Raw genomic sequence first — 25,671 nt, forward strand, 5'->3', positions numbered from 1 at the left:
TTCTAACACCTATGTAGAGGTACCACCTATTAATGACTCTTCTGTTACGAAGCTGGATAAAGTTTTGGAGAGTGCATTTGCTAGAGAAAATGAGGGACTGAGTTTTGGGGGGTTAGGGGGGCGTCCGGGGGTGTCTCAGAGAGAGACTATTTCCCAGCCCAATTGAGGCACCCCAAATGTGCCTTTACACGGGATTCTTATACGTTTCAATTGTTCAGGCACAAGGCGATTTGACTAATGCACCCACACTACCAATTACCAATCATAGTCCCCAACATGGCCAATGTCCCTGACGTTTCTGACAGCACCACCTTCTGCAACTCCAACTTCTTGGAGTACAAGGCAGAAGGCAATTGTCCCAAGGACCGAGTGGCAGCAGCGATGCTGGGGGACACCAATCCCTGCTGGCAGGGGGTGGCAACACCTCCCTTGCTGGACCCCAAGAGGAAGTAGGCAAGGGTAGAGGCGGTCCTCCTCACCTAGCTGCCAGAGATTCCTGGGGAGCCTTCTCAGGAGACACTCCTATGGAGACTTCAAAGGAGAGCCCTAGAGAGAGCCCGCTGAAGGGTTGCCCAGAGGGCAAGTCTCAGAAGGGTCCCCCAGGGAGTCCTCCACAGAGTCCCTGGAAGGATTTCCTGAAAGGTCCTCCGGAGAGTCCCCTGCTGAGCCCTCCAGATCCCACTGCTGAGTCCTCTGGCCAGCCCCCTCACTGCCCCCCAGTGTCATCTGCCCTGCCTGGCCCAACTGGTAGAGGAGGCTCTGTGGAAGCAGCCCCAGGTGGTTTTGACCTGCTTGCCGCTGCCACCAGGCGTTGCCTTATGGCGAGTGGTGCCCAGATCAGGCAAGGCAGGCAGCAAGCGGGCCAAGTGCCCCACGCCAGCTTGCACCCCCAGGGCTCAAGAGACCTCCCGGTGGGACAGCTTGCCACCCAAGAAGAAGATAGTGGTGTGCTGGGGGGCAAAACACTCAAAAACCCTGGGGGAGGGGAAGCTAGAAAGGCATGGCAGCAGGTGGAAGTGGACAGCAGGCGGGCAGCAGCAGGCAACATGCAGGCGGCAGCAAGTGCAGGGTATCTGAGGACACCAATGTGCCCACCTTGGTGCTCGAGCACCCCAGATGCCCTGGGGATGCTGGGCGGGGGCAAAGCACCTCGCGCCCACTGCCCGCCTGCCAACCCCACCTGCTGCTGATTGAGAAGGCATGGAGCATGGATCCCCACAACATGCAACCCCAGGACAGGCTGCTGCACAAAAAAGTCCTGGCCAAAATGCTGTGGGGCCTGGCGATGCCCCACACCGACCTGAGGGCGCGCTTGTTGAATGCCATCAAGAGTTTCCACCCACTGGCCCAAAGAGGGAAGGCGGTGGGCCTGGTATGCAAACCACCTGACCTGCACCCCAGGGTCCCCAATCCCCTACCAGGGGCCCTGAGACCAAGTGCAAGGCTGGCTGCCTCCAAGCCCCCGGCTGATGGCAGGGAGACAGCACCGGCATCGAGCAACAAGGCACACACCGACACTGCTGCCAAACCCAAGCAGCTGAGTTGGCTGTGCCTGTCACCCATGGGGTGCCAAACCCCACAGGACAGGCTGCCACAGCAGCTGTTCATGCTGCCGCAGCTGCCACACCCTCCCACTGCCTCTGGGCTATCGCCTAGGCCCTGGGTGGGTGGGGGGGATCATGGCTGTGCCCACCCTGCTGGACGAGCAGGAGTAGTCAGTGCCATCACACCTGAGCAGCAGCCTGAGTGGGAGCACATGAAGAAGCTAGCACAGGAGGAGCGGCAGCGGGTGGCCCTGCAGATGTCACTGGACCAGCTACAGCTTTTTGTGCAGAGGGAGAATGACATGGAGATAGCCAACAAGCACAGCTACCCATAACCCGCCGCTCCAGCACCGTCCCTCATAGCACCTACGTGCAGAGGACATCTGCAGGCAGTGCTCCAACCCCGGCCCTCTCCCAGATCCCTCTTCCTTGCTTCATTCATTAAAAGAGTTGGGTCTTTGCTTTGCAGCCCCTCTCTGCCTGTAGTCATTTGTGCAGTGGGGGGGTGGGGGGGCAGGGCGTTAACACAGCCCCTGCCCACCCTGTGATTGGCTAGGCTGGGCTGGGGATGGACACTGAGAGCAATGGGCAGGTGGGCCATCACTCTGCGTTGCGGGCGCCCATGGGTGAAACCCCGCTGATGAGCATCAACGCCAGGAGGATGGAGGCCTCCATCACTGCCCCAGTGCCGGAATCACTGCGCCGGTACCAGTGTCATCGCTGACCCAGCACCAGCATCACTGCTGGTGAGCTGGGTCTGTCCCTGGGAAGGAGCCGCGGCCACCCTGGGGGCCAGGCAGGGACTGGCTGAGGGCAGAAAACTGAGCTCACGCCAGGGCAGCGGGCGGGCATCACTGGACAGCACCTGCATGCCAACACCCCGGAGCTGGCACTACACTGGCTGCCCAGCTTGCTCCAACCCCTCTTCGGCCTCATCTGGCACTGCCTGGACCTCATCTGGCAAAACCCCCAGCCCACAGGTGAGCCCCAAGTTGATGGCACAAAAAATTCACAACTGGCCCATGCCAGCCAAGGGGAGAGGCAAGGTCGCAAAGTATAGAATTACAGGGGCAAATATTTTTCCATGCACATGCAGTGTCCGAGCCAATTGGTGCACCCCAAATGTGTCTTTACATAAGGCTCTTATACTCTTCAATCATTCAGGTACAAGGCGACTAAGGACTAGAACCCACACTACCGATTACTAATCATAGTCAAACTGCAAAGCAACTCTAGTTTTGCAGCATTCTTGCTGATTGTCTATTGAGCCAGATGTCCCTGGAGTCAGTCCTCCCTGAAGTATTGATCTATGATGCTGGATGATGCTGGGAGGGTTTCAAAGATGTGTCAGAGGGGCTAGGATGCTGGTGTTATCTTGGTTGACACGGGGTATTCTTTGTCCTTCATGGACAGCTCTAAGCTTCCCAGAAGCAAAGACCTTCTTTCTAGGGCTGGGCTGTCCTTTAGTTTCTTTTACTTCAGCATAAACAATACCAAAGTGTCCTGGTTTTGGCTAGGATAGAGTTAATTTTCACAAGGAGCCAGGACAGGTGAGCCAGGCTGGCCAGGGGGGCTATTCCATACCATGTGACATCATGCTCACCATAAAAGGGGGCTAGTCACAGAGGGGCGGATTCAGCGTGGCTCCGGGATGGGCTGAGCATCCGGTCGGTCATCGATCGGTAAATTGCTTTCTGTTATCACCCATTGTGAATATCTGTTATCAGTACTGTTGTTGATTGTTTCCCTCTCCCTTTGCTGTCCCAGTAAACTGTCCTTACCCCAACCCACAAGGCTTTGCCTTTCTTTTTCCATTCTCCTCCCCACCCCACCAGGGGAGGAGTAAGCGAGCAGCTGCGTGGTGCTCAGCTGCTGGCTGGGGCTAAACCACATCACAAAGTCTCCAGGAAAACTCTACTACCTCATCACATTACAGTGTATCATGTGAACTCATTGTGTGTGTGTGTATATATATATACACAAACAAAGCTAATACACTTTCATAATATAAAGACTGGTTGATTAAATAGTTAGGGAAAGGAGTTTTCATCACATGCCTTACGGGTCCCACCAGCCAGGGCCCCAAAAAGCCAGTGATGGGGTGACGGAGCATCAGCAAAGATGCCATCCGGGGAGGATTGGTCTCTTTTAGTGATTAGATTTGTTGCTGCAAATCAGAAGTCCCCCTGCAGCACTCAGGGCATTTCAGCGTTCCCAGTAGAGCCATCCCACAGCATTTCATCTCGCTGCCTGCTAGGGGGTTTCTCTGCTGGGGACAGCTCCCTCTTACCTGCCCTCCAGCAACCAGACCCAATTTGAAGCTCAGGACATGTATGGCACTGAAACACCCTGCTCCCAGCACCTCTGGGGCACCCATCCTGCTGTGCGGTGCTCTAAGTATGCTCTGTTCTTCTTAGGCTTCCCCAGGAGCGGGTGAAGAAGACACTGGCTACTATGGCCCCACTGGAAGCGGAGCTGCCTGTACAAGCCCAGCACATCCTCCAGCAGGTGAGCCAGGGGAGGATTAGCTCTCGGTGGGAGGGACGACCAAATTCCCCACAGCCAGAAAGAAATAAAAGGGAAAGGGGATCTGCAAGAGGGGAAGGGGCACCTGAAGCATCCAGCCCTTGTTTCCAAGCCCGACGTTAGCCCAGAGCTGGCTGGAGCCCTCCATCTGCCCTCCATGCTGCCTCCCCTCTTCCCAGGAGACCAGCTGCTTCACGAGGAAGAAGCTGCAGCACTTTGCACAGGACCTGCACTGGCTCAGGCACATCAGTACAAATTGGGGGGGGCCAGGGCTGACGGCAACCCCCCACCACCAGGAACAGCCACTGCAAGGCTCCCAAGCCCCTCCAGACCCTGACGGCTACCTCTCCTCACACAGCCCAGCGGCGACCTGCATCCTCTCTCCTTGCAGAACACCACCTGCTTTGGCCAGGAATGCTGCTCCTTCTTCCTCATCCCCAACATCACCTTTGCCCTCAGGCTCACCAACCTCTTCTGCCCCATCCATAATTAGCTCATGTCAGCGGCGGGTACAGGCCAGGTGGGCTGCCCATGGACGGAAAGATGTAGGCTCCTCCTCGACCCCACAATATTTTCTCCTTTTCCCTCCACCACTCTGCAGGGTCAGAGGAGACCTTTCCATGTCTCCTGCGTCACAGCGCTCGAGCTCCAGGCCAGAGGTCTGCTAGCTGCGGTGGCATGCCCTGCACCCCAGGAGCTCCTGTCAAGCTCGTGCCCAAGCCTTGCAGGGCTCCAGGTCCCTCCAACATCTCTTCTTCAGCCTCCTTCAGGCTCTGAGCATCTGTTGAGGACGCTCCCAGAGCCCGGCTGAGCCACGGCACAGGGGAAGGCTCCCCGCAGCTCTCACTAACTGTTGACATACCCCTTGCACTGGCAGTCCCTGCAGGGAAGGATGCTCGCTAGCAGCCCTGTGACGCTTCCCTGCCCCCAGGATGGACCCCCAGCACAGCCCCACCAGCGCTCCCCAGGAAGTGGCACGTGAACGTCATAGACCTTCGCTTCTCCAACAGCAAGGCCAAGGCTGACCTCCGGCCCATAGTAGCGAGTTCTGGATGGCAGGTCCACCATCAGGCCCAGTTCTTCCTTCTGCTCTTGGATTTTCTTCATGAAGTCATGAGGTGAACAGCTCTCCTCTGGATGAAGGTTCTGATTGCAGCTCTGAGAGGAAAGAGTGTGAAGCAGCAGGCATTAAATGTAGGCATGCTGCAATGGGGCAATGGAGGGAGGAGGTCCATGCTGCAGAACCTCCCAAAGATCATCCCTTCAAAGAGAAAGACACAGGCAACCAGCAAAGACAGATGCAGACTGACACATGAGTTACAGTGAGCCAAACCAGAATGCACTCAGGCCCTCACTGCTTTTGGACTGTTCAGCTGAGGGTTTCCAGGACTGACCAACGGCTTGACAGTTGGGGCAAAGCACTGCAGCATGACAAACACACCCAGAAACTGCAGTTCTCCTTTGGCCAAGGTTATAGCACAGGCCTTCAGCTCAAATGGAGGTGAACAAACAGCACTGCCCCCTTCCCAGCCTGGGGAACCTCGCCCACCCTGGTCCCCCACCTCAGGCTGGTACCAGCATCCCCAGGCACAGCAGCCCCACCTCATGCTGCTACCATTGCCCCCAGTACCTGCACCCCCCACCCCACTACAAGCAACCCTCACAAGTACCTCTCAGGCACCCCCACAAAGGGACACCCCAGGGGCTCTCTTATGAAAATCTCATTCCCTGACTATTGCACCTATTCGTCTTGAGAGTATGAAATTGGATCAAGTTCCTTAAGAGACACATACATCTAGTTACATTGTACATCCTTAATTCCTGCTTTCCGAAGGCATGGCTGACCAGCACCCCTATGCTCCAGGACTGCGGTACTCAGCATGCTGTGGGGCGCCTCTTTCCTGCTGCCTCACCCTGCAGGAACACTGTCCCCTGGCCCAGCTCTGCCCCCTCACAGTCCCCATGGCTGCTTCCCTGGGGCTGCCCCTGCCCCACTCCTGGAGCCCAGGGTGAGCAGGGATGAGGAGGAAGAGATAGGGACAGAACAGCAGAGAGAGGTGGGACCGGGTGGTGGAGCGGCAGGGGAGGGAAAGGAACAGGACAGAGGGATGGTGGGAACAAGGAGAGATTTGCAGGGAATGGAGAAGGGAAACCTCTGGTGAGGAACGGGCGGAGGGACAGGGAGAAGGGGATGGAGGGGAAGAGGGCAGAGTGAGGCCAGGAACATGATGATGATCAGCAGGACACAGGGACAGAGAAAGCAGAGGAGAGCAGGAGGAAGGACAGAGGGACAGACCGACACAGGCGGGGTGAGAGACAGAGGGAAAAGGATGAGAGGAAAAAGGAAGGGGAGAGGGAAAGGGAGAGGCAGGGACAGAGAGCAGGACACAGGAACGAGAACCAAAAGCACTCGGGCCCAGGGCTGGTGAATTGGGGTATGTGGGTGATGATGGCTCCAGGTCCCTCCCCCCAGGCCCATCCACACTGGGAGATACCTGCTCTTGCTCCTGCAGCACCCCTGGTTCTGGCCCTGGATGTGGCCCTGGCTCTGGTCTTGGTCCTGGCCCTGGTCCTGGCCCTGGTCCTGGCCCATCTCTCACCCATTTCTCCTCAGGCTGCTTGGTCTCTGCCCCCTCCAGCCCCACCCCAGCTGGCTGTGACTGACAGGCCTCCTCCAACTCTGCTGATTGGCTCAGCTGTGGCCAATGGGGTGGCTGGTACTGGGCTGGCAGAGGCAGCCCTGGCCTTTCCTCAGGGAGGTGCCGTGTGCCCCTTGCTCCTGTGTACCACAGCTGTTCCTCCACCAGCCGGGACACTGGGCCTGCAGAGGGATGGCCTTTGAGAAGGGCCATTTCACCTGGAGCTGTTCTCTCAGCAGAGCAAGGTGTGTGCACAGCTCTGCCATCCCTAAGTGCTCTCATAAGGTCTGGGCCTTCTCAGGGAGGGGAAGGGCAAGGGGGGAGGGGAGGGCAGGGAAGGGCAGGGAAGGGAAGGGAAGGGGAGAGGAGGACGGAAGGGGAAGGGAGAGGAGGATGGAAGGGGAAGGGAGGACGAAGGGGAAGGGACAGGACAGGACAGGAGGGGAGCTTCCCTGGATTTGCTCTGGATCCACAATCCTGCCAAAAGTGCAGGTCTGTGTGTGCTGTCAGCCACAGCCCTGGGCAGGTGGAGCTGCATGATGGGAGCAGCTCGCATCAGCCAGGCCAGCACCTGGCAGGAGACGGGACCCCGCTCCCGGTCACACCGCCTCTGCTGAGCCCAGCACCCAGGGCCTTCCTCAGGCCTTGCCTTCCCCCAGGTGATGAGGAGGAGAGATGCTCTGTCCTGGCATGGACCAGGGCATCCTCTTGTGGCCAGAAGGAAGAACAGAGCCCTCATCACTCATCCCGTGGGGGTTTACCAGTGTCCTTTGCTTCTGTCCCTGGGGCTCCCCAGTGCTGGCAGGCTCCACAAGGCTTCAGGACCAAGCAAATGCCAGGGTGCCAGGGGCTCCCGGGTCTTAGTGGAGCTGTGGGTATCTCCAAAGCCAAGGTGCAGCTTTGCTTCTGCAAATGCAGTTGTTTGCTGCCCCCTTAGTGGTCAAAAGTGTTTCTCTTCATAGCACATAGACTGGACAGAAGCCACTTCCCTGTTAGCCTGGGAGGACTTCAGGGAAATGAAGAAGTCACAGCACACACATGGGTATGAGGAAAGTGAAAAGGAGCCATGTCAGGCTTTTGCTGCTGTTTCAGATCTGAACTCTGATACATGTGTGCATCCCAGCACCACAGTCAGGGTTGTTTCCCTCCAAGCTGCACAGCTTTTTGCTGGGGAAAGTGAGTTAGGCTGAGCTGGCCTTCAGAATAACTTGGTTCATTTTTTTTTAAACTGTGTGCCTATTCTTTCCCTTTTTTCCAGCACTCCCTTTCTCCCTTTCTCCCTTTCTTTCTCCACCTGCCTCCCCCCCACCCTGCCAGTTCCATCCTCTTTCAAAGGTAATTATGATCTGACTTTCTGGACAGACCATCCAGAAAGTAGCCATAGGATATAAGTGTAGGCTGGTGTAGACCTCCAGAGCTGTAGGCTGAGCTTTTCTACCTTTGAAGGCTAGATAGATATGGGCTATGGGTAGAGTTACTGTTTACCAGTTATTATTTCTTTTGGGGTCCTGTGACAGTGATGGTAAAGTCATCAGCCTGCAGCAGTTAAAACTACTGCTGAAAGAGTTTTAATGGCGGATGCTCTTCTGTGTGTTCATTTTCAATAGTCATTTCATTGAGCTAGAATTATTTCTATGCGATTAGGTGATGGGGATCTTCTTGCATTGGTCTTCTGCTTCTGGAGCGCATCCTGACAGCCTTTGTCATCCAGAGCTTTCCTGTCTGTTCCCAAGAGGAGTGATAGCCACAACATGGAACGACTCCTGTGAGTAACAGCTTCACCAGTAGGCTTGGGTTTAGTGAATCCTCATGGACGAACGGATGTAGCATGCACTCCATCCAATAACTGTGATGTGCTGACACTCTAGAGTGAATTTGGAGGTGTTTCCTCCTCCTCCTATTCCTCTTTCCTGTTCTTCCTACTTTTCCTCCTCCGGTTCTTCATCCTCCTCCTCCTCCTGTTCTTCCTCATGCTCTTCCTCCTCCTCTTCTCCCTCCTCCTTTTTCTCCTCCTCCTCCTGCAGTTTGTCCTCTGCCTCCTGTTCTTCCTCCTCCTGTTCTTGTTCCTCCTCAACCTCCTCCTCCTTTCCTTTCTCCTCCTTTATTTCTTCCTCCTTTTTTTCTTTATTCTCCTCCTCCTCCTCCTTATCCTGTTCTTCTTCCACCTCCTCTTCTTTCCTCTCTTCCTCATATTCTTCATCCTCCTGTTCTTCCAGTTCTTCCTCTTCTTCCTCCTCTTCCTGTTCTTCCTCCTCCCCCTTCTTCTTCTCTTTCTCTTTGCCTTGTTTGTCCTCCTGCTCTTCTTCCTCCTCCTGTTTCTCCCCCTATTCATTCTCTTCCTCCATTTCTTTCTCATCTTCCTCCTGTTCTTGTTCCTCCTTTTCTTGTCCTTCCTTCTTTTCCTTTTTATGTTCCTCCTTGTACTCCTCCTCTTCCTGCCCTTGTTCTTCCTGATCGTCTTGTTCTTTCTCATGTTCTTCATACTGTTCTTCCTACGGTTCTTCCTCCTCCTCCTGTTCTTTGTCCTCCTTTTTGTCTTCATCCAGTTGCTCCTCCACCTGTTCTTCCTCCTCCTCATACACCTCTGCATGTTCATCCTCCTCCTGTTCTTCTTGTTCTTCACAGTCCTCCTTATACCCCTCCTTCTCCTCCTCCAACTCATCCTCCTCCTATTTCCTTCATTTTTTTGTCCTATTCTTCCTGTTACTCAGTTATTCTGTTTACCCTCCTGTTCTTTATCCTCATCCTCCTGTTCCTTCTGTTCTTTTTCCACCTTCTCCTCTTCTACTTCCTCCTCTTCCTTCTGCTTCCTTCTCCTCCCCCTCCTGTTCTTCACCCCCTTTCTCCTCCTCTTCATCTTCTCCTACCTCATATTTTTCTTTCTCCTTCTCATCATCCTGTTCTTCCTCCTGTTCTTCTTCTCCTCCTCTTCTTCTTAATTTTCTTCCTTTTATTGCTGCTCTTCCTCTTTCTCTTCCCCCTCACCCTCCTGTCCCTCCTTCTTTTTTTTTCCTTCTCCTACACTTCTCCTCTTCCTCTTCTTATTCCTGTTGCTTTTCCTATTTCTTCTCCTGTTCCTCCTCCACCTCCTCTTCCTCCTCCTCTTGCTGTGGTGGGTTGACCCTGGCTGGGGGCCAGGTGCCCACCAGAGCTGCACTATCACTCCCCTCCTTCACTAGACAGGGGAGGAAAAGTATACCGAAAAGCTTATGGGTCGAGATAAGGACGGGGAGAGATCACTCACTAATTGTCGTCATGAGCAAAACAGACTGAACTTAGAGAGGGAATTCATCTAATTTATTACTAAGCAAAACAGAGTAGAGGAATGAGAAATAAAATCAACTCTTAAAACACCTCCCCCCACCCCTCCCATCTTTCCGGGCTCAACTTCACTCCCGGCTTCAACCTCTGCCCCCCCTCAGCAGCATAGGGGGACGGGGAATGGGGATTACGGTCAGTTCAGCACACGTTGTTTCTGCCGCTTCTTCCTCCTCAGGGGGAGGACTCCTCTCATCGTTCCCCTGCTCCAGCATGGAGTCCCTCTCACGGGAGACAGTCCTTCACGAACTTCTCCAACGTGAGTCTCTCCCACGGGCTACAGTCCTTCATGAACTGCTCCAGCGTGGTCTCTTCCATGGGGTGCAGACCTTCAGGAGCAAACTGCTCCAGCGTGGATCCCCCACGGGGTCACAAGTCCTGCCAGCAAACCTGCTCTGGCGTGGGCTCCTCTCTCCATGGGTCCACAGGTCCTGCCAGGAGCTTGCTCCAACGTGGGCTTCCCACGGGCCACAGGCTCCTTCAGGTGCCTCCACCTGCTCCAGCGTGGGGTCGTCCGCGGGCTGCAGGTGGAATCTCTACACCCCCTCATCCTTCCTCCATGGGCTGCAGGGGGACAGCCTGCTTCACCATGGTCTTCACCACGGGCTGCAGGGGGAGCTCTGCTCTGGCACCTGGAGCACCTCCTCCCCCTCCATCTGCACTGACCTTGGTTTCTGCAGAGTTTCTTACACCTTCTCACTCCTCTCTCCGGCTGCAAAAGCTCTCTCTAACTGTTTTTTTTCCTTCTTAAATATGTTACCACAGAGGTGCTGATTGGCTTGGCCCTGGCCAGCGGTGGGTCCGTCTTGGAGCCGGCTGGCGTTGGCTCTATCAGACACGGGGGAGCTTCTAGCAGGTTCTCACAGAAGCCACCCCTGTAGCCCCGCCCCGCTGCCAAAACCTTGCCACGCAAACCCAACGCCGTTGCTCATTTCCCGTCTTTCTCCTCCTCGTGCTGTTCCTTTTCATCTTCGTCCTCTTTTTTCCTCCTCCTTATCCTCACCTTCCTTCTTGTGTTCCTCCTTCTCCTCCTCCTCCTCCTTCACCTTTTCCTCTATCTTCTCCTCATCCATTTCCTTTTGTTTCTCCTCACATTTCTCTTGCACTTACTCCTGGCCAACTGAGTCCTTCCCATGGGTTACAGTTCTTCATGAATTGCTCCAGCGTGGGTGTCTTCCATGGGATGCAGTCCTAGAGGAACAAACTACTCCAGTGTGGGTCCCCCACAGGGTCACAAGTCCTGACAGAAAACCTCCTCCGGTGTGGGCTCCTGTCTCCACAGGTCCTGCCAGGAGCCTGCTCCAGCGCAGGCTTCCCACAGGGTCATGGCCTTCTTCGGGTGCATCCACCTGCTCTGGCGTGGGGTCCTCCGTGGGCTGCAGGTGGATATCTGCTCCACTATCATCCTCCATGGGCTGCAGGGGGACAGCCTGCCTCACCATGGTCTTCTCCATGGGCTGCAAGGAATCTCTGCTCCGGTGCCTGGAGCACCTCCTGCCCCTCCTTCTTCACTGACCTTGATGTCTGCAGAGTTGTTCCTCCTACGTGTTCTTGCTCCTCTCTCTGGCTGCAGTTGCTCTTGGGGTTTTTTTCTCCTTCTTAAATACAAATATTTTATCCCAGATGCGCTACCACTTCGACCTTGGCCAGCGGCGTGTCCATGTGGAGCATGGAGCATGTCCATCTGTCGGACATAGGAGAAGCTTCTAGCAGCTTCTCACAGAAGCCACCCCTGTAGCCTCCCGCTACCAAAACCTTGCCACACAAACCCAATACAAATGCAGTACATACTCTACATACAATACAGTACTAAACAAAACACAGTACAAACCAAAACATAATACAAACCAAAATCCCATCCAACACCTACCGTACAACACCTACCATACCATAATATACAAAATTCTACACGTACGGTACATCACCTAAAATACAACACAGCACAATACAATTTATAAAATACAATAAATAACATACCGTACACTGCATACAATAAATTAAATACAGACATTGTAAGCACAATACAATTCCATGTACACAATATATGCAATACATACGATAGAATAAAATATGATACATATGATACAGTATGACATGATATATTATATAAGATATAATACAATACATACGATACAATACAATACATATAATACCATACAACACATACCATACAATCCATTCCTGCGGTAAAAGGAACTAACAGGGAAACACCAGTAAAGTACATCAAAGGAATTCCAACCACTCCAGCCAGCCAGTCAGCCTCACTGGGGGCCCAGCTGAAATGCCTCTATGGAAACACACATAGCATGGAGAACAAACGAGAAGTTAGAGATGTGCGCACACCTGCAGGGCTGTGATCTTACTGGTGTCACAGAGATGTGGTGGGATGGCTCCTATGACTGGAGTCTTGGAATGGAAGGATACAGGCTCTTTAGGAAGGACAGGCAGGGTAGATGAGGAGGCTCTCTATGTCAATGACTAGCTGGAGTGTGTGGAGCTCCATCTGGGGATGGATGAGGAGCTGACCAAAAGCTTATGGATCAGGATTAGGGGAGCAGAGGGACAGGGAACATTATAGTGGGGGTCTGCTACAGGCCACCTGACCAAGGGGACTGAGCAGATGAGGCCATCTATAGGTGGATAGGAGTAGCCTCACGTTCACAAGCCCTGGTCCTCATGGGGGACTTCAACCACCCTGATATCTGTTGGAGGGGAAACACAGTAGGCCACAAGCAATCCAGGAAGTTCCTGGAATGCATTGATGATAACTCACTCCTCCAAGTGATAGAGGAGCCAATGAGGAAGGTGCCATGCTGGAACTTGTTCTCACCAACAAGGAGGGGCTGGTAGGGGATGTGAAGCTCAAGGGCAGCCTTGGCTGCAGTGACCATGAAACAGTGGAGTTCAAGATCCTCAGGGCAGTGAGGAGGGCACACAGCAAGCTCACTACCCTGGACTTCAGGAGAGCAGACTTTGGCCTCTTCAGGGACCTGTTTGGTAGCCTACCATGAGACAAAGTCCTGGAGGGAAGAGGGGCCCAAGACAGCTGGCTAATATTTAAGGGTCACCTCCTCCAAGCTCAGGAGCGATGCATCCCAACAAAGAAAAAGTCAGGCAAAAAGCGCCCGGAGGGCTGCATGGATGAACAAGGAGTTCCTGGGCAAACTCAGTCACGAAAAGGAAGCCTACAGCGGGTGGAAGCAAGGGCAGGTAGTCTGGGAGGAGTACAGAGAAACTGTCTGAGCAGCCAGGGATCAGGTTAGGAAAGCTAAAGCCCTGATAGAATTAAATCTGGCCAGGGACGTCAGGCACAGCAAGAAAAGTTTCTGTAGGTACGTCAGTGATAAAAGAAAGACAAGGGAAAACGTGAGCCCCCTCTGGAATGAAATGGGAGACCTGGTTCCCGAGCATATGGAGAAGGCCAAGGTACTCAACAACTTTTTTTCCTCAGTCTTCACCAGCAAGAGCTCCAGCCACACTGCCCAAGTCACAGAAAGCAAAGGCGGGGACTGGGAGAATGAAGAATTGCCCATGGTAGAAGAAGATCAGCTTTGAGAATATCTAAAAAACCTGAAGGTGCACAAGTCCATGGGATCTGATGAGATGCATACGCGGGTCCTGAGGGAACTGGCAGATGAAGTGGCTAAGCCATTCCTCATCATATATGAGAAGTCCTGGCAGTCTGGTTCCAACAGACTGGAAAAGGGGAAACATAACCACATTTTTAAAAAGGGACACAAGGAAGACCCAGGGAACTACAGACTGGTCAGTCTCACCTCTGTGCCTGGCAAGATCATGGAGCACATCCTCCTGGAGACTGTGCTCAGGCACATGGTAAATAAGGAGGTGATTGGTGACAGCCAACATGGCTTCACTAGGGGCAAATCGTGCCTGACAAATTTGGTGTCGTTCTATGATGGGGTTACAGCATTGGTGGGTAAGGGAGGAATGACTGATGCCATCTACCTGGACTTGTGCAAGGCATTTGACACTGTCCCAAATGACATCCTTATCTCTAAATTGGAGAGACATGGATTTGATGGATGGACTACTCGGTGGATAAGGAATTGGCCAGGTTGTCGTACTCAAAGAGTTGCAGTCAATGGCTCAATGTCCAAGTGGAGACCAGTGATGAGTGGCATTCCACAGGGGTCGGTATTGGGACTGGCACTGTTTAACATCTTTGTCGGCAACATGGACAGTGGGATCGAGTGCACCCTCAGCAAGTCTGCTGACGACACAGAGCTGTGTGGTGTGGTCGACATGCTGGAGGGAAGGGATGCCATCCAGAGGGACCTTGACAGGCTTGAGAGATGGGCCCATACGAACCACCTTCAACAAGGCCAAGTGTAAGGCCCTGCACATGGGTTGGGGCAATCCCAAGCACTACAGGCTGATCGGAGAATGGATTGAGAGCAGTACCTATGAAACAATACACACAATGCAATACATGCAGCACAAAAACGTACAATGCAATGCAATACCCTACCATACCTGCCATACCCCCAATACCTACATAACCTACAATACAATACATACCATACAATACATACTGTACAATACATACCACACGATGCACTACTACTAGACATAGAATACACTACATACCATATATTACAAAAGAAAGTACCATAAGAACAAAATACAATAGAATACATACAAGACAATAAATACCATACCACACAATAGAACAAAACACATACAATACAAACAAGACAATGCAAGATGAATTATAATACATACAATACCTACAACACAAAACACACCACCACACATTACATACAACACGATACACAATACAGAACACATACCACACCATACAGTACATACAAGTTAATACAATACAATAAGAAATACAATACATACAATACTGTACATTACAGAATAGAATACCATACAATAATGCATACAATACAAAATACAACAAAACAAAATACAAGCAGTACAATACAAACAACAATACAACAGAATACAGATGATACAATAAATACCACACAATAAAACACAACACATACAATACATACCATACTGTAGCATACAAAAAACCCCTAAACATACAATGCAGTACAAAAAATATACATTACATACAATACATACAATACAGTACATATCATATTACGCAGTACGTACAATACCATACTGTATAATACCATACTATGCATACCACAGCATACAACACATAGCATACCATAGAATACAATATGTAGCATACAATGCACTACGTACAATACAGTACGGACAATGCATACCATCCCATAGAATACAACAGAAAATACATTACATGCAATACACTGCAATACATACAATACAATGCAAATTATAATGCAACTCCTATGATACAAAGTACAATACCATACCATACATACCTGTGACAGATGCCCTCCTCCTCTTCGACCTAACTGAACTTTGGTCCAGGCGGATACATACAATACAATAAATACCATACCATACTACACAAACAATACAAAGTACTGTGCAAAATACAATACATTCAATGCAATACAACACAATGCAACGCAATACATACGATACAATAAAAAATACAATATATACAATACAGCCTATAGCCCTCCATCCCAGAACTCCTGTTGTGGGACTCATTCCACTAAGTCTTGCCAATACCAATGAATACACAAGTGAATACAATACCTATTGTTTATACTCTTGTACAAAATAGTGTACAATACTACAGTGCAATACAAGCCGTACAATACCGGCCATGCCACATATAAAATGCAATACAAAATACATACAAAATACATTACAACAGAAAAATACATTACAAAATACATTACAAAGTGCCTTACAAAATACATGAAAATACATGCAATACAATAAATACCATGCATTACAATACATAAAATACAGTACAAAATAAAATACAATGTAATAAAAACAATACAAAATAGGATACAAAATAGAAAATAACATGCACACTACCATACACTACATACACTATGTACAATACATACGATACAAAATACAATAGAAAACACAATACAGAATTCAATAAAATACAAAATACAGTACATACAAGACATTGCATATAATACAGTAAACACAATATCTTAGAATGCGTACCATACACTACAAAATACAGCACAATACATACTATACAACACAATGCATACAATACATACATTACAGTAAATACTGTAGCATGACATACAATACATGCAATACGATACGACACAACAGAACATAAACACCCTAACACATACAATACAATGCAATAGCAAATACAACACAATACAAAATACAATACCTACAACACAATATGCACAAGGCAATCTACACCACACAATACTGTATCATACAATACCACACAATAGACAATACACAGCACACAATAAACAATGCAATATATACACAACATACAGTACATACAATACCTACATACAGTACAGTATATACATGTCATACCATAGAAAAAATAGAATACAATGCATACAATACACATTGTAAAATACAATACACACCATACTATACATACCATTGCAATACATTAAAGAAAATACATAAAATAGAATGCAATATGTAAAATGCCATGTATAAAATACAAAATACATTAGATTACAATACTATATCGTATAACACCATACCATACATTAGACACCATACAATACAAAGTACAGTACATAAGATACAATAAAAACCATACCATATGATACAATACTTACAAAAAATAAACACCATATTATGCAAGACAATATATACAATTAAAAAAATGCCATACCATAGAATGCAAAATAGCAGGCAGTAGGAGAAACTACCAGGATGAAGTGGAAGCCTTGGTCCATTCCCAGAGCTATGACATCATTGCTGTCAGTGAGCCCTGGTGGCACAAGTGTCATGCCGGGAGTCCTGAGATGGAGGGCTACAGGCTGTCCAGGAAGGACAGGTGGGGCAGACGAGGTGGAGGTGTCACACTGTATATACGGGAGAGGTTTGACTGCACAGCCCTCACAGTCAGAGATGATGTGATTGAGAGCCTCTGGGGGAGGATTAGGGGGATGGGAAACAAAGGAGATGTTGTAGTGAGTGTCTACTACTTATCACTCAGCCAGGATGTAAGCACTGATGAGTTATTCTGTAAGCAATTAGGAGAAATTTCTGGACTGGTAGCCATTATCCTTATGGGAGATTTCAACTTCCTAGACATCAACTGGGAATATGATACTGCCGTGACGAGCAGGTCTGGGAAATTCCTGAAGATTATAGGAAATAACTCCTTGTCACAGGTACGCAGGGAACCAACTAGGAAAGATGCCCTACTAGACTTGCTGTTTGTGAATAGAGAAGGACTTGTGGGGAATGTGATGGTAGGTGGCTGTCTTGGCCACAGTGATCATGAAATTACTGAGTTTAAAATTGCCAGTGTAATGAGAAAAAAGGACAGCATAGTTTCTACCCTGGACTTCAGGAGAGCAAAGTTTAAGCTATTCAGTAGAGTACCCTGGGATTCTGCCGTTGAGGGATCAGGAGTTCATGAGTGCTGGTCAGTCTTTAAGAAGCACCTTTTAGAAGCGCAGGAGCAGGCAATTTATGCAGGGAGAAGACACGAAAAGCCAAAGCTCAATTAGAGTTGAAACTGGCTAGTGTTGGTTTTAGATAACAAGAAGAGCGGGTTTTTTTAATATGTTAATAGCAAGAGGAGGTCTAAAGAAAACATTGAACCAATTCTTGTTGAAGATGGTCATCTGACTAATAGGGATGAAAGAAAAAGCAGAGGCATTCAGTGCATTTTTTTCAAAGACTCATAGAACCATACTATCATAGAATCATAGAATACCAGGTTGGAAGGCGACCTCAAGGATCATCTGGTCCAACCTTTCTTAGCACAAGCTCCATATAAACAAAAGCACCATGTAGACAAGATGGCCCAGCACCCTGTCCAGCAGAATCTTAAAAGTGTCTGATATTGAGGAATCCACCGCTTCCCTGTGGAGATTATTCCAATGGCTGATTGTTCTCACTGTGAACATTTTCCTCTAGAGTCCAATAGGAATCTCCCCAGGAGCAACTTGCACCCATTACCCCTGGTCTTTTTCATGTGACTTCTTGTAAAAAGGGAGTCTCCATCTTCTTTGCAGCCACCCTTTAAGTACTGGAGCATGGTGATGAGGTCACCCCTAAGCCTTCTATTCTCAAGGCTGAACAAACCCAATTCTCTCAGCCTTTCCTCATATGGCAGGCTTCCCAGTCCTTTGATCATCCTGGCAGCCCTCCCCTCAGGACCCTCTTCAGCCTGTCCACATCTTTTTTGTATAGTGGGGATGAAAACTGAACACAGTATTCCAGGCGTGGCCTGACAAGTGCTGAATAGAGAAGGATAATGACTTCTTTGTCTCCGCTGGTGATGCCCTTGTTGAACCTGTTGGCTTTATTTGCTTCTGCAGCACACATATTGAGCTTGCTGTCCACCAGGACCCCCAGGTTCCTCTCCACAGAGCTGCTCTCCAGCCAGGTGGTTCCTAGTCTGCGCTCCTGGATTATGTTTTCCCAGGTGCAAAACCTTACGCTTGTCCTTGTTGAACTTCAGAAGGTTCTTCTTAGCCCACTCTTCCAGCCTATGTAGGTCTTCCTGCAGGGTGGCTCTCCCTTCCAAAGTGTCTACTTCCCCACTCAGTTTGGTATCATCTGCAAACGTCATCAGGGTGCACTTGATCCCATCATCCAGCTTACTTATGAAGATACTAAACAGCGTTGGGCTGAGTATTGATCCCTGGGGGATCCCACTTGTGACAGGTTGCCAGTTCAAAAAAGAGCTATTTACCACCACTCTCTGGGTGCAGCCTGTCAGCTAGTTCCCCACCACTTGTCTAGACCATAATGCATCAGTTTCTCTAGGAGGAGGCTGTGTGGAACTGAATCAAAAGCCTTGGAGAAATCCAGGTAGACAATGTCCACTGTTCGCCCCGCATCAGCTGAGCAGCTTACTTTGTCATAGAAGGCAATCAGGTTTGTCAAGCACCATTTGCCCTTGGTGAATCCATGCTGGCTTTTCCCAATCACATGCTTCATTTGACTTGTGATAGCCCCCAGGAGGATTCGTTCCATTACCTTCACAGGGATTGAAGTAAGAGTGATGGGCCTACAGTTTCCTGGATCCTCCTTTAAGCTCCAGTTGCTCCTGTTTGTTCCCCAGGCTGGGTGCATTGGTATACGTACACTCGAGGTGGTTGGTCTTCTGGTTCACATCTTGGGCGGACTTAGCTAAGGAACAGTTGTCACCGCTCTGGTTTGCCAGTCTTATTCCCCAGTTGGTTGTAGTGGCGTGAGCATTGCCACTTTGGACCCCGCCCCCCCGAGTCCTTCAGTTTAAAGCCTGCCTCACTAAGTTGGCCAGCCCACTGCCAAAGACTCCCTTGCCTCTTCTAGACAAGTGGATCCCATCCCACCGTAGCAGGCTATAGTGATCAAAGAATGTCCTGTTGCCGAGACCTTCACAACAGCATCAGCCACGAAGCCAGAAGTTGATTTGCATTGTATCTCTATTTCTGGCTGCACCCTTTCCTCTGCTGGTAAAATGGAAGAAAAGATAACTTGGGTCTGTGACAATTGCACGTAAGAGGTGGTGTCCGGTTACCTCTTATACAAACATTGAGGACGGAGATCCGCAAGGTTGGTGTGAGAAGCAGCTGAAGGAGGGAGTCTTACGGCAGCAAGACAGCCCTGTTTTGGTTAGACAATGCGGAATAAACAGATGCTGGCTGAGCCCCGGGAAAGGACAAAGCCAGGCCACCAGTGAAGCAGAAGCACTAGGGCTCCGGAGAGTGCAGGAGGGACCAGCTCCCAGCAGCTCACCCTGCAGGCCCCGCTCCCCACATTATTTGTGGGCATGGGGTGCTGGTTTCCTCCCAGCATTTCCTCCACCACCCCTTCGGACTCCACTACCCCCTCGGTCAGTGATCTGGAGGGTACATCCATACTGACCACATGGCCCGTGGACTGAGCTGCAGGATAGGGAAGCTCCTGATGTCGGATTCAAAGCAAGCCTCTTGCATCTGGTTTTGCTCCAGGTGGCTGGTTGGTTGACATTTGTTTTAAAAAGAAAATAGCACTGGGAATTCAGCTTGAGGGGCTTTGAGAGGGAGAGGGGGAAGAAGAAAGCATGTCTCCCCAAGGGCAACTGCTTGGTGCTGTGAAGGACGACCCTCTGTAGCAGCGTCAGCATAGCTTACAGGTGATGCAAAGCCGAGAGGATCTCCCAGGTCAGTGCTGCAGGAACATGGCAGTTTGAGGACCTTGTTACAGCTGTCTTTTTGAATTACTGTTCCTCGGACAGGATGACAGTTTTGGTTTCTGTTGATGTTATCTCAAGGAGGAGATAACTATGGGAACCACTGCTGCTTTGCAATTCTGTGCAGAATAAGTCTGTCACATGAGAAGAAAGATTTGGAAGTCTTTTTTACTACTTTCCAAATGATTTTGCACATTCAAGTAAAAGAAAATCATCTCGGTTATTGAGATTCAATTAACTTTTTTTTCCCCTCTCCCTCAGGGCCATTTGGAAAATAGAGAAACGAATGGTATATGGGGACATGTGGGAGTTGAGAGGGAATGGATGTGAGATTTCAAGTAACTTGTCCATGGCAATAGTGAGAGATACTGTATTGTTCCATTGCATTTAGGGTATTCTGAAAATCAATGGAGCAGTGGGTTTCCAGGTTATGTAAAAGGCACTTAAAGGCTCATGGAAACACCACTGAGATCAGTTGGAGTCTTTTTCTGTTAGAGCAGTAGAACCCACCAGCCTTATTTTAGCACTTAGCCATTATCACATCGCATCAGTTTCCGTAGGGCTTTAGCACATTTTTTTCAGTCATGTCCTGTAGCATAGTTTGCTTTCCTGAACTAAGATGCCAGAGAAATTCCCTGTGTAATGCCTCTGCTGATATAGGTAAGTAATATTAACACTGATTACAGACATGAAATGAAGTATCAGTCTGTGTACCAAAGCTTTCAGAATGCAGTTTGTTTGAAGTGCTGCTTCAGAGAGCAGAGAGAAACATAATTTTTTGGTAAGACTTCCAAGTGTACAGTGCGTAAGGGCCATCCCTCCAACAGCCATGCCAACTTTTGTCAAGTTCAGCAAACAGAATTAATGACGAGTGGAAAATATCACTGTTCCCCTGTCATTGATGGTGCTATTTATTGTCTGCCTAGCTGTGTGTGTTGCTTCCGACCATTGCTGGTGCTGAGACTGACTTTTTTTTTTTTTTCCTTCTTTCCAGTGGCGTACATGCCAATGCATCCCACCACGCAGAAGTCAGCAGTCTACGGTGAGTCACGAATCCGCTTGTATGCAAAAATGAGCAACAGGCATAGTCATTATTTCTGCCCTGTGCTGTGAAGAAATGCTCACTTATACACTAAGCACTTCACTAAAGCTTTCGTTTTGGGAAGACAAGGCAAGGAACGTGTAGTGTGCTTTTATTTGGGAAAGGGATTGCCTACGATTTGGTGGTTTTGTCTGTTGCCTCTAGGACTAGATACAAAGCATCAGCTTAAAACAGGTGCTGCTTTGTGGCGTTCCTCCTGGTCTTAGCTTGGGGTGGTTTTTGGCTCAGTTCAAAGTGTTCAGATGCCTGGAGATGGCATGCCGCAATGTGGCAAAGATCATGACCTAAAAATACAGCATCTTTCTCCTGAGAGATAGAGGAATGCACAGATGAATCTGTTTGTCCTGGATTTCTAGCGATAACGTTGAAGTGTTCTGTTTGGTCAGGCCCTTTCAAATAAGGAACTTTATGAGAGCAAAGGGAGCATATGCCCAGAAATGTAGAGGAAATGAAGTTATGGTTCGTAATGTGTGGTGGGTTCATTTTCTTGCCTGCTACTTCCCCAAGCAGCTGCCGTTGGCCACACTGAGTATTCCCAGGAGGAAATCCCTACTGCCCTCAGGGAGCACAGTGGAGGAGCCTGGGATTAGCAGGTGGCGAAATCCCGTGGCAACTGCTGTAGTGTAGGAAAAGGAAGGGCAAAGTAGCATACATCCAATAGAGAAAGGTGAGCAGGAGAACAGGACTGACGATGCTTACAGATGACTGTATAACAATAGCAAATAAGCTACAACAGTAGTTTTCAGCTTTCTATAGGAAATCTCATCCAGAGTCTGCTGCCTAACAGGAAGCCATTTAGGCTGGTTAGTTTTTTTAGTCATGGATTTTCTCTGGATTGAATGTTGACAAGTGGCTTGTGTTCAAAATCTCGGCATACTTGCCCGCTGTCCCTGTGACACAGGTGTAGCCCAGCCAGCCCTCCCGTAAGGTTCTGCATGGGCGAGTGTGCCTCAGCCGTGCCCCTGACGAACGTACACACCAGTCTCAACACTAGCTGATGTGTGAAGGAGCCCCGTCTTCTGTGGCGGGTAGAGCTATCTGCCTGCTGCTGATCCTCTGTCAGCTCTCCCAGACACACATCAGTCTGTACAGCCTTAGCACATATGTTGGAGAAAGAACAGAAAATGCAGAAAATGAGCACAATGACCTTTTTTTCCCTGCTGAGAAAGCCCTGTTGTGTGGGGTCTGCAGCCCCGAGGGAGCCAGCAGCTCGGTGCCACTCTGCCTTTGGCATCCATCCATGTCTTGTTCACAAAGGCAGATGGTAGCTGTTCAGTTTTGAGTGACACCAGGAGCTAATACAGTGGGGTCTTGAATTCAGCATCTTCAACATGATTTGAGTGCATTTCCCAAAGGGAGTTCTGTGTTATCCTGTCCTTGTTCAGCTTGCGATAAAGGCGCTGTATAATGCACGTTACTGCTGTTCCTGAGAGCACCTTGGCTGGTTTTGCCTTCATTGCATGCTATTACACTGCAGCCTTAAAATCGGGGTTAGCAAGAACGTTCCAATCTCCAGCCACAAGCTTTACACAAACACTGGTAACTGATATAAATGAGCAATATCGGGCACAAAGTCTGGTCTTTTAAATCCTTGCTTTCTCTCTTTGTTGTTGTTTTTTGTTTGGTTGTTGTTTTTTTTTCCTTTGAATCAGTTTAAGACTCGAGTTACAGCTAAGCCAATTTCTCATCTACTGTGCCAGTCACCACAGTGAGCTTTTCTGAACATCACACTATTAGCCCAATGGAGTTCCTTTAAAGTCACGTTTGCAGTCATTGGAATTTCTACTTAATTGGACTATTACGGGGCAAATCTTTTCTTGTGATTTCTCTTGCTGTCTTTACCAAAAAGAAAAGGTCTTACAGCATAGCTCTGCTCTGGAAAGATTAGCAGCTGTAGCTAAACACTGAGAAAAGCTATTGGATGTTGTGTACTTTTTTCAAAATAATGAGCATGCACAAGTTCAAAAATTTTTTATTAGACGTAATAGGAAGATGAATAAGAACATAAACAACTTAAGGTGGAATTTCTTTGTATCTGTTAAAATGCTCCCTTCCTTCTTTCCCTTGAGGTGTAGTCTGTTCAGTGGGAGACTGGCCTTTACGTACTGGAGACCTTGACCGGTGATAACCATGTGACCTTGACCTAGACCGATTGTTACGCCTCTTCTCTTTGCCTCTTCGTGGATACAGCAGCACTGATGAAGCACTGCAGGGAGACTTGGACCTTAAAGAAAACACAACACACAAAAAAAATTATGTTAATTTAGAACAGTCACTCTCCCCAATCTTTTTCCTCCCAAATTTGGTGTGTGGGGTTTTTTTTCCTCTCCATATGCTCTGCAGCTCCATGCACTGCAAATCATTTTTGTTGCGGTGAGATGCAAAAAGAGCAAGTCTTAATGGCTACAGGGCACTATCAAACATCAAGAAAACATGATTTAGCCCAAAGACAGTAAAGCTCAATTTTAAAATGCCAGTTTAGTCTATTTAACTTCACTACTTACTTGGCAAGTCATCCAGGATGCAAAATACTTGTACGGCAATCCTACATACGGGGCTATTTAATCACCATTTCTAGCCAGATGTCCTAGCAACATTTTGCACATACCTGTAGCTCGAAGCAAGGATAGTGACCACATTTCAAGAAAAGTCATATCTAGTAATATGACTCAATGCCATTACTCTAGGGAAGATACTGACAGCATTACTAATAGAGAGCTATTCAGACTCCTGCCCAGGTGATTTTTGGGGATAGAAAACATCAGCTACCCTGGGTTTTTTCTTCACAACTTTTTCTTTTATTTTCCACATACGTTTGTTAGCATCATCTCTCCTCTCAAACTCCTTCATCAATTTAAGATTTCCTTACAAAGAAGTCTGATCTTTTAATTCCTAAGAAATAGTTAACAATGACAAGAAAATACTAGTGAAAGCCTCCAGTCTGCAGGCCAGGTTAAAATCTATCCGTCTATCCACATGAGACAGACAAAAGAGGAAATGAAGACAATTTGTCTTGCATATCTCCTCTGAAGAGCTTTGAAGCAATGGTTCAAATCAGAGTAGGGAGATGCAGAAAATCCAGCAACTACAACTCTTCAGTTTCTGGCCTCCTCATGGCTTTCAGGAGGTGAAGGATGTCATTACAGAGAAGCTTTAGTAAAAGACACATCTGCTCCTTAACAACTGCTGCAAAATTATAACTGTTGGGCAACTGTCATCTCTGCCATATTGGAACGAGTAACCTACATATGGAACTCCTACCGCTGCTAATCCCCTGGATCATCCAATCCATCTAACGATAGAGAGGTGGAGTGGAACTCCTCCTGATTCTTCTGGACAATCTGCTTCTCCATTACAGACATGTAAAGTATGGAAAACAAACGCCTACGCTCCTTTTGAATCTCATTATATTCCATCAATTCCTTAGCAAAATCATTTGTAGACTCATCAAGTTTGGACTTGTAACTGTTAAAATAACTTTGACATTTACTACAATTATAGTTTTACCTTTATTACAAAAAGACATCAAAAAACAAAACATGGCCAATATGAGAGAAGGTATACTGCGTGCAAATGGCAAAGGTCCTATTTAAGCAAAACCAGTTTAGAATTCCTGCAAGTTTTAGAGAAAGTTTTAGAATTTACATTTGTCTTGGTTTGGTGTTGGATGTTTATCATCTGCAATGAGAAAGCATATTGGAAAAAAAGACACTGTCATTTTTGCTTATGTCAGATGCACTTTGGTGTAACTGCAGTCTGATATGCTACCGAGATACAAAAATGAAAAACAACGCAATGCCATTGAGCCAAATACTTACTGCTCTTTAAGTCTCCGTTGTTCTCTGTAAAACCCCTCTCTAGACAAAGGAGGGGTGTGTGTGTTGTTGGGGCGGCATTTGAATGAGCTGTTGGTACTGCTGTTGGTACCCAAGCTGATGACATGTTTGCAGGAGCTGGGGGATATCCTGGAAAGGGGACAGTGTACCCAGCAGATGGAGGCTGACCAGATGGAAACTGAGGAGTAAACGGTGGTGGTGGTACCCCGGTGGAAGAGAAGTGCCTGGGCAGGTGGATGATACAAGGGACATGGAGGCACAGGCACAGAGACGGGTGTTGATGCTGGCAGTGTTGGGGCCTGAGTCCTTTGGGTACCTTCACTGTGCAGGCGTCGTTGGTTTGAACTTCTGAAGAAACCCCAACACATGTGTCACTGTTACACTCTGCCCTGATTTTAACGAGGAAGCCGAATGAAGCGGGAGCATGGTGACGAGCACTTCTTGTTCTCAACTTACGCATTTC

The sequence above is a fragment of the Grus americana genome, chromosome 15 (genome assembly GCF_028858705.1).
Source record: "Grus americana isolate bGruAme1 chromosome 15, bGruAme1.mat, whole genome shotgun sequence".
Lineage (NCBI taxonomy): Eukaryota > Metazoa > Chordata > Aves > Gruiformes > Gruidae > Grus > Grus americana.